The 10,074-nt window shown below is 42.5% G+C and overlaps 1 pseudogene; it reads left to right on the forward strand.

Moving 5' to 3' along the window:
• Positions 1-2,839: 2,839 nt before the first annotated feature.
• Positions 2,840-2,958, forward strand: LOC132458334 (5S ribosomal RNA; annotated as a pseudogene).
• The last annotated feature ends 7,116 nt before the right edge of the window (positions 2,959-10,074 follow it).

The raw sequence follows: 10,074 nt of genomic DNA on the forward strand, positions 1-10,074 counted from the left end.
ACTCAGCCTCCAGATTGTCTTCAACAGCATGAAAAGCTCTCTAGCACTATTTCCAGGATTGCCTTCTTGGTTTCGACCCTGCTTGTCCCTGCCCCGTCCTCGTCGTCCCTGCCCCGTCCTCGTCGTCCCTGCCCCCGTCCTCGTCGTCCCTGCCCCGTCCTCGTCGTCCCTGCCCCCGTCCTCGTCGTCCCTGCCCTGGTGACCCGAACAGCCTTCTGTCCCCCTGACCCCTCTGCCTGCTCGCCCCCTGTCTGTCACCAGTAAGCTTGGATTCCCTTTTTGGACAATAAACTATTGAACCGTTCCAACGCAGGTCTCGGTCTGTGCTGTTCTTGGGTCCAACCTCACGTCTGTCTCCACAGATAACTTTTCACTTTTTTTCCCCGCACTTGCTCTAGGATAGGAAATACAACCAAATGACATGCTAAAGTATGCAGATAGGATGGAAACATTACTAGCAGCTTCTCCCAACAGGGACGCTCGATGGGCGGCGTTGAACATTTGCAATCGTTATTTGCACAGGCTGACATTGCTAGTTTGAATGCCTGACCCCACCTGACCCGCCGATTGAATATAATCTGATAATATAATACAATTTGAAGTGAACCATCGCAACCGCAATTTACTTTTTATGTCAACGCGTTCTATGAAGGATCAGGGGAAAGACTTCCCTTTGATCTGTTGGGATGTCAACGAGGAATGGATTTATTTTTTTACATGTTCAGGCTTATTAGCCTTGTCTTGGAAACTTGCAACTGCACCCATTGTACAGCTGGGAAGTTTGAAGGTGGTTGGATATTTGCAAACATTATTTGGATTATTTGGATATTCGGTATGGTCCTAAGCAGGGGCGGTGCTAGACCTAGAGCTTTACGGGGGCACAGGCCCCCACCTCCCAATACTCTTCTTTTCTTTTATGTGCGTGCAATAGGAAATATAGTGTAGGCTATATGTTAAAGCACTGGTAAAGATTCAAAGAGTCATGAGTACCGTACAATGATATTATTTAAACACATGCAAACCTCATAGATTTGCAAACAATAAGATCCTCTTACTGCAACCAACCAAGATAAGAAAGACTGATTCTTAGCTACCTCAATCCAAATTTAAAATAAGTATTTCAGCTAAATAAAGTAACTAAAACAGTCTCTTTATGACCTACACCACTATATGACCTTCACCTTATCTAAAGCAGTCATATGCAGGATGCTCTCTTTTAAGGAGAAGTTGTGCCTTAGGATAACAAACTCTTACAAGATGGCAAAATCTAAAACGCACATGTATACTTATTTACAAGCTGTGTGGAAACAGCATCAATTTGGCAGAACGACATGGACACACAATATATCTCCCCTAGGTCACAGATATCCTCCTCCATATTCTGATCCAGCCCCCCATCATGTCCTCATCCGATTCTTGCCTGTCTCTCTCCTCCTCCTCCTCCCGCTGCCTGGCTCTGGACTGCCCAACCTGATCTCCTTCTCACCTCTCTCCTCCTCCTCTCCTCCTCCTCTTCTTCCTCCTCTTCCTCCCCCTCCTTCTGCAGCACTCTGCCCCACAATTAGTGTAGCAGCCACTGGCCAGCAACATCCACATAGGCCTAAATATACTCACTGCATGCATTTCATAGGCTTTCCTACTTAACGACCAGGAAGCTGACCTATTTCAGTTTAGACTAAACTGAAATAGGCAAAATTGAGATGGACTGGCAAAACCAGTCAGAAAGCCTATTACAGTTGTTTTTTTGACAATGATAAAACTATTACATTTACCGTAGGGTCCTATAGTCATCCTGTCAATACTGCAGTTCTTTTTTGAGACTTGAGACAGTTTTGTTTACAGCTCAAGTTTAAAAAAAATAATAATAAAGCAGGCTACATTTGTATTTTGTAACACAGTTGAGGCATTTTCATTATTTAAGAGCAGATTGAATCAAATCGAATCGTGATTAATGGATTCAGAACCTTATGAATCGAAATCGAATTGATTCAGGAAAATTGGCCACGATACCCAGCCCTGATAATTTGTATAGACTATTAGGTATAAGTATACTGACTGGACCGGGAAATTGCTCATTTAACACCATGTGACGCGTTATCAGCGAGCCATTAGCCAAAAGTCTTTGTGTGAGACACGTCAACAAGCTGCATAAAAGAGAATATGTGATCTCTGTGTGAGAAAGGGAACATGGACACAGTGTCTCCATTCTATTTCTTGTTGTTCCTTTGAATTGAGCTACCGACTCTGCGGGTGAGTAAATCTCAAATCAGAGAGAGAGAACTCTTTTAGAGTTTTATTGTTTTGCTTTTTGATTGTAGATTCCTCACTTTTGAAAGAATGTTAATACGATGTCTACCAAGTAGCTTGTACTATTTATTATCTGAACAGGTTATTTCTCAAGTATCAACTATGGGGTCCATTCGTCTCATTTGCAGTTTGATTGGTAGGTTTTCCACGGAGCAGTATTAATCATTATCCAGTTCATTGAATTTAATTTATGAAAATGTACCTGCCGTAACTTTTTCACGGCTTAACTCTTTTTTTTTTTTTATACACACACACACACACACACATAAATAAATATATATATATATATATATATATATATATATATATATATATATAAAAATTACAGATATAAAAATCATTTTTGTCACGGATTGAACATTGCACATATTGACAAAACAGGCATGAGGGTCATGAATGTAATGCAGTTCAATACAGAGTATTTAAAATAAGAAATAAATATCCAAAAGAAAACATTGATCAGGGTTTCCAGAAGTGTACAGTATTAGGTCTCAGTCTTGGCCCTTTATGTACAACAGTGGAGGGTCCCAGATCAGACAGACTTACCACTATGAACCCGCCCGGTCTCGTCTGATCTCGGAAGCTAAGCATGGTTGGGTCTGGTTAGTACTTGGATGGGAGACCGCCTGGGAATACCAGGTGCTGTAGGTGGTGTCGGGTGGTGTCGGGTGGTGGCTAAAAGGTGGAACTCTTCCCTCTGGCCTTAACATCAATCCCAGTGCAGTGACGGGGACACTGTGCTGTGGAAGGCGTCGCCCTTCGGAGGAGACGTAAAACGGAGGTCCTGACTCACTGAGGTCATATAAAGATCCTCGGGCACTTATCGCAAAGAGTAGGGGTTTTCCCCGGTGTCCTTGCTAAAACTGACCAACCAGGCTCATTCAATCTTGCCCCATAATCATCCTCCTGCATAATTGGCTGACTCATTAATTCCCTCACACTCCACCTCAAGCTGGTGTGTGGTGAGCGTTCTGGCCCAGATTGGCTGCCGTTCATCACCCATGTGGGTGCTACACACTGGTGGTGGTGAGTGAGGTACCCCCGTTCACTGTGAAGCGTCTTTGAGCGTCTAGAAAAGTGCTATATTAATTCAATCTATTATTATTAGATCTAATCAAAGTATTTCAATTTTTCATTGTTGTGAATGTGATATCTGATCTTTTCAAGGCTTAGTACTTTCCCCATCTCCCTTTGCCACGATTCTTGACTTGTTGCAGAGTCATTTATCCACATAGTTGCGGGATATATGCTTGTAAATATTAGCTGATAATAGCTGAGATATTTCTTATTTTCAGTAAATAGTATTTTCTCTTCACCAGGTGTTTTGGTCCTCTTGTGGAAGTCACCTGGTTTTTCAGGTATTTCTATGTGCCCAATTTAGGGGCAGATTACAAGTTATCCAATCAGGCAATTATTTCAATATGTTTTTTCAACTTGACAAACTAGTCTTTGGTTTCACTCTCCATTAGCTGCAGCCCGCATTAACGTAGCGTTGAGTGGTACGGCTATTCAGTCTTCAACCAGTTCGGGAGGGCTGGCCGAACGCTCCATCGATGGGAACAACGACCCTCAGTGGGAGCACAACAGTTGCAGCTGTACCGCCGGACAGGCTAGAGCATGGTGGAGGCTGGAGCTGCCTGGTGTGTACCGGGTGTCAGAGATTGAGGTCACCAATAGGAATTCCAATAGGTGGAGGCTCAACAACGTGGAAATTCTCATCGGGGATTCACTGTCAAACAACGGCAATGACAATCCAAGGTGAATCACTGGTCACCGTCCCTACATTTACTCAAAACTGTTAGACTCCCAGCAAATCTTTCTGGGTTTTATCTCTCATGACCTCAACCTGCTTTTAAGTGTCTATGGATAAAAGTATAGAATAGGAAACACAACCAGTGCTCTGCTCTAGTACACTTGGACACACACCAGTTACTGGAATTTAGCCTCTGATACCTACCTTCACCAGACTACTGTATCGTCTCTCTCTCTTTCGCTCAGGTGTGCCATCATCAATGATGACCCAGGCTGCTTGACTCAGACTGTCAAGTGTTGGGGAATGGAAGGAAGGTTTATCAACTTCTACCGGTCCTCTGATGCACCAGAATCTCTGCAGTTCTGTGAGGTCAAGGTGTACGGAGGTAGGGACCCCGTCCATCATTACATGATCATCATAGGGGGATTGGTGTACCAGTACCATTGCTGGTAAAACATATTTGGTCAATGGTCAAACACTGCTGGTCTTGTGTAGCTCAACTGGTTGAGCATGGCAGTAACACTGCCACGTTAGGGGTTTGTTTTTCTCTGGGCTACCTGTTATAGCAATGTAGGCAGAGGCAGTATTGTAAGACACTTTGGTAAAAATACGCTTACTACTGGTGGAACACGAGGGTACTGCAGGTGGTACGCTTACTACTGGTGGAACACGAGGGTACTGCAGGTGGTACGTGGAATTTTATTTTTGAAAGAGGCAAATGCAAGATAAAGGAAAAGAAAATACAGATCAAAGATTTAATTATAAATATTCAGTAAACAAAGTATTATGGTTTGTTTGTCTAATGTTCTCAATTGATGATTTGTGTTGATTGGTGTTTGCTGAATATACACAAAGGTAGCATAAGCAGCGTTGCTGACTTCTTCTTTCCGCTGTTTCCCACTGGCCATGGCCTTCCTGCAGTAATACTTGTGTATAAAGGGTTTGATGGCACTCTTTGCTCAAGCACTGCATTTGTATTTACCTTTTTTCTGCTGTTTGCATATAAGGTGGTCAGTGAATGGTCTTGACGACAATTTAGTGGTAAAAATAAAAGGTTAGTCCCCACTGATCTACATGACTGTTCTGTATTGGGATATTTCAGAGTGAAATATGAAGTATGTGGTTTTCTGTATGGGCCAAGACATCCAATAGACGTCGACATCAATTGAGTTCACGTGTGCTGAGATTTCTGAGGGAAAAGTAAAGCCAAGTGTCTGAAGGTGTTGTATCTGCATTTTAAAAAACATCCCACACTGTTTGACGATTTAGTGTCAGAAATGACTCTTTGGTAGATGTAAAAGTGTCTGCTAAATGTCTTAATAGTAGGTAGGGATAAGGTGTCTGCTCAAAGAGACATAAAGGGATACTTAAATGGCTGAGAGTAGTAATCCCTCACAGCCACACTGTCTTTTGGTTCCCCAGAGTTAGGGCATGCTCCACCCTCCGTCAGCATTCAGGAGACGGGGAGGAACATCACTCTGGTGGGGAGGCGGCTGTGCTGGTCAGACGCCCTGCTCTACTGCAGAGACTTTCACTGGGACCTGCTGAGCCTCAGGGACCCAGAAGACCAGGAGAGGATTGATGAGCTGGTGGCTCGCGCCCCCTTCCCACTAACCAGCCACCTCTGGGTGGGCCTGCGCAGGTACTGCCCAGACCTTAGTGTCTATCAGGCAATCAAGTCCTTAGGATCATCTTGTTGTCCATCACTTTGTCTGATGAAATACTATGAATATTACAAAAGCTAAATATTTGGCCACATTATTCTTGCTTCAAACCAGCTCACCCTTTATCTCTGTCAATGTTGTTAGGTCCATTTTAGGAAGCTCCTGGTTTTGGATGTCCGGTGACCCGATGGACTTCAGCCAATGGGACGAAGGCTCTCACCACTCCAGCCCCTGTGGGGGCGTGTCCAGTGTGGAACCTTCCACATGGAGGCAACGCTCCTGTGAAGAACATCTTAACTTCATCTGTTTCACAGGTTGGTCCAGACTATTAGCAGGTCCTTATCAAGCTAAATATATATATACATTTATACCATGGTCTTGGGGATTACTCGATTCTGATTGGCTAATCCCTGATATATGGACACCTACTAAGTAGTTCCAGTTAAATTGTCTGTTCAGCCTTCAAAACGAGAGCTGGTAAATTGTGTACAAATTATAAATTCGTACACTTCATGTAGAAAGTATAAACCGTCATGATTCCCTTTGAAACGAATGGCGCGTTATTTCTCTTCAAAACAAGAGCTGGTGAATTGTGAAAAATTCATAAAACTGTAATCAGACAACGCGGTTATATGTTATATACCCTAGACTCTAGGGTATATAACATATCGAAATTCGTCCCAGCCTTTATACCACAGATACTCTAGGGCCTAGAGTATCTGTGGTATAAAGGCTGGGACGAATTTCGAATTATAATATGTACAATGTATAACGTTAGCTCTCAGATTCAGATTCAGCTTTATTTGCCAGGTTTGCGTAACAAACAAGGAATTTGACTTCGGTTAGGGTGGGGGCTATTTCTGAGCGTTCAACAGAAGCTGACTTTGTGTCTGCTGGTTTTGGCAAACAGCGTCCTGTATCGCGTACCAGAGGGAAAGAGGTTGTATAGGTTGTGACCATGATGTGAACAATGTTTCCGTTGCATAAGGAGGGTAATGATTGTTCCAGGTATTAGTCAAACCCTCAGGCATACCAGGGAAACTAAATTATGGCTTGTGAAAAACTTATATCTGGATTGTCTGGAAATCTAAATTAATGGTCTTAATTTATTTTCTTTGGCAAGTGACCATGGTATAAGCGGGAAAATGCCCTTCAAGGTGTCGTCCTCCGCGCGTCAGACGGTTCAAAGACCTCCACGTCGTCCATTAATTCCTGATAATGGACACCTCGTCGGGCATTATCACTTGAATATATATATCTATATATATATATATATATATATATATATATATATATATATATATGTATACATTCAATCCTTTTTAATTGGACATTTAAACAATTACGAACTGCTTTACACAGTAAGAGGGTCGAGATTCCAGTTTGGGTAAATTAAAGTCCTCGTAAGTATTGTGCTCAACCTAGGAGTGTGAATGAGTGTAATCAGCTGTAGGTATTCTACGCCACTTTCATTATCCTTCTTGTATATATTTATGTTTCCGCAGGTCAGACCGAGGGAGTGAAGAAGTTGCACTTCTATAGTTCCACAAGAGAGAATCAAATTCGCTGCACCTAACTTGGCCTCACTGGGGAACAGAGCTGCTGATTCCGACAAGGTCCTCAGTAGTGAAGCCTCTGAATGCTGTAGCTCAGAGTGTCTGTGGTAGATGGCTTGTTCTGCATAATATCACATTATGGACAATGTGACATAGCATGTAGAATACATTCACTTTAGAAGTTAATCAATTCATTCCTTCACGAGCAGATGTAGGTGTGTCATGCATCAGTCTTTTGTTTTGAAATGTTGAGCTTGTGAGTTCAGGATTGTATCGAAAGACTAGATAAAGTATCTGTTGGCTTCTTTCTCTGTCTGGCTAAGCTGATTCAGAAATAATATCCACACAGTAGAAATGTTTCTTAAACTCTGATCGATTGAGTTGTTTTCAGGGAATTTAGAGGGGGGGTAATATTTATTTATGATTTGGATGATGAAAGCAGTTCAAACACAGAGATACACCATTTGAGAATGTGTAAAATGTTATTTCCAGTCAAACTTTATGAACCAGTGTGTGCGTTTTAATAATGTTAACACTTTATCCAGTTGTGATTGTGCTGTTTTTTCTTTCTTTTTGCATATAATTGCAACATAGCGAATGTTTGTTGCTAGTGTCATCCTGCTATCACGGACCCAAATACCCAATCATTAGAGTTTGAGATCCATATATATATATAAGGCTAGCCTATTCTGATAGGTCATTCTGGAGGTGGCATCTAATTGTTCTGATAGTCCCTTGACCGCATCCGTTGTCAAATTGACCAAACCGTTGCTGATTATAGCATATATAATTTATCCAATCGACATTTTTGTTAATGGTGGCCCACCAAAACAACTGATTCAAACCCTGCCACTATTTGATTGCATCATGTGGCTGTTGCTCTTGGCGCGGCTGGCTCTGGGCCTGGGGTAGTTGGTCGGCTCTGTGCGTGTATGCATCTGGCTCCGGAACTTTGTGTTTCTCTTGTTGGAATACAAACTCATGTATAGCTGTTAGTTATCAAACATATATTTCTTAATTCTATGTCTAATTGCTCCCTTATGGGGCCCTCGAAATGTAGGTGAAGGCATGAGTCGACCCGTAAGCATTTCATGCGGGGTTAGATGTGTCATTCTGTTAGCTTGCATGTGATAACTCATTAGTGCTACTGGTAGTGCATCTACAAAATTCAATTGAGTAAAATTTTTGATTTCAGCATCCGCACTTTGATTTAATTTCTCACTAGGGTAGAATAAAGAGTCATTCGAACTTGTAGCAATTCATAAGTCATACGATAATAATGGTACAGTGACATACAATAAACACACACGCACATGGTACTTTCTTCTTCTATTTTATTTTCACTTCACTGTGGATAACGTGAATTAGAAATGTAGGTAACATTTTATCCTACTTATTTCGTCAAATTTTAGGCATTGTCGATTATTATCTCTTGATTAAATGATCACTTTTAATATAATGTCTGTAATTAACGTATCTCTCAGGGAATATGCTGTGGACAACTTTAAATGCTAATTGTTGCTCTAGATTATAAAAGGTACATTTTCAAATGCAGCAAACTTATTTAAGTTTGCCATTAAACCATTAATCAAATCACAGCACATCATAATAGCAATTACCAGCATAAATATTAATGTTAACGTTAATGTGGGCAATTATTATACCTCCCTCGTCCACCTCAGCTCTCCTCACTGCTCCTCTGCCTCTGCCTCTGTTCATGAAGAATTTCCTGAAGTCATTATTCAGAAGGCTAATGTGTAGTTTTACAGGACATCTTCACAAAACAAAGGCCTATACTTTTACAGGGCTCCTCGAGTATGGAAGACTCGAGGAGCGAATGCTTATTACGTGGGCAACATTCTCTAACAGCAATCAATTTGTCATTGTTTCTGTCCAACAGGTTGTGAATTTGTTGTAACATTATAACAGGGGATTACTTACTCTATGCTGTTTCCAGCTCCCGTGGTTTCCACTGTGTTTATGACGAAACATTCAGAAGAATAACGTGAACGATTCCAGAATTACTATTCTCCAGTCTTTTTTCATGTTGTACCTTAAAATCGAATTTAGCATAGACAGAGCAAACCTTGTTTACCTTGTTATGTCCGACACCTCACAATTGAATAGCATAGTATATTTTCCACACCCCACTTTTGACCTTCTTCCTTCTCCTGGTCGACATCCTCAACCCTTCCCAACTGCGCCGCCTCAGTGGCCAAGACAAAAGCCCACAGTGAGCGCACCTTGGCTTCAGGGCACAAACCACAGGGGGCTTGAGGACTGGGGAGGCAGCAAGAGGCATCCGTCTGCGACACCGAAGACCCAGGCTCCAGAAGGGAGGTGGGGACAGGTACTCCCTGGAGAGGGTGGAGCAGGCTCAAGGAACCAATGGGGTGTCGCAGAATATACTTTTTGGGTTAATTGGGAGACGTCAGACATAACATGGTTAACCAGGGGTTAGCAAGACCATGTGACAGAGATTAACATTATCCTTTGTGACATTGACGGGTCTCACGCAAAGTAAATTGCTCGCTGCATGTGAGTTAGGTGACCTTCAGCACTCACTTGATCGGCTGGCGGCCGAGTGTGAATCGGCTGGGATGAGGATCAGCACCGCTAAATCTGAGGCCATGACTCTTAGCAGGAAACCGGTGGATTGCTTACTCCGGGTAGGAAATGAGTCCTTAGCCCAAGTGAAGGAGTTCAAGTACCTCGGGGTCTTGTTCGCGAGTGAGGGTACTATGGAGCGTGAGATTGGCCGGAGAATCGGAGCAGCGGGGGCGGTATTGCGTTC

Source organism: Gadus macrocephalus, chromosome 5 (assembly GCF_031168955.1).
Source record: "Gadus macrocephalus chromosome 5, ASM3116895v1".
NCBI classification, from domain to species: domain Eukaryota; kingdom Metazoa; phylum Chordata; class Actinopteri; order Gadiformes; family Gadidae; genus Gadus; species Gadus macrocephalus.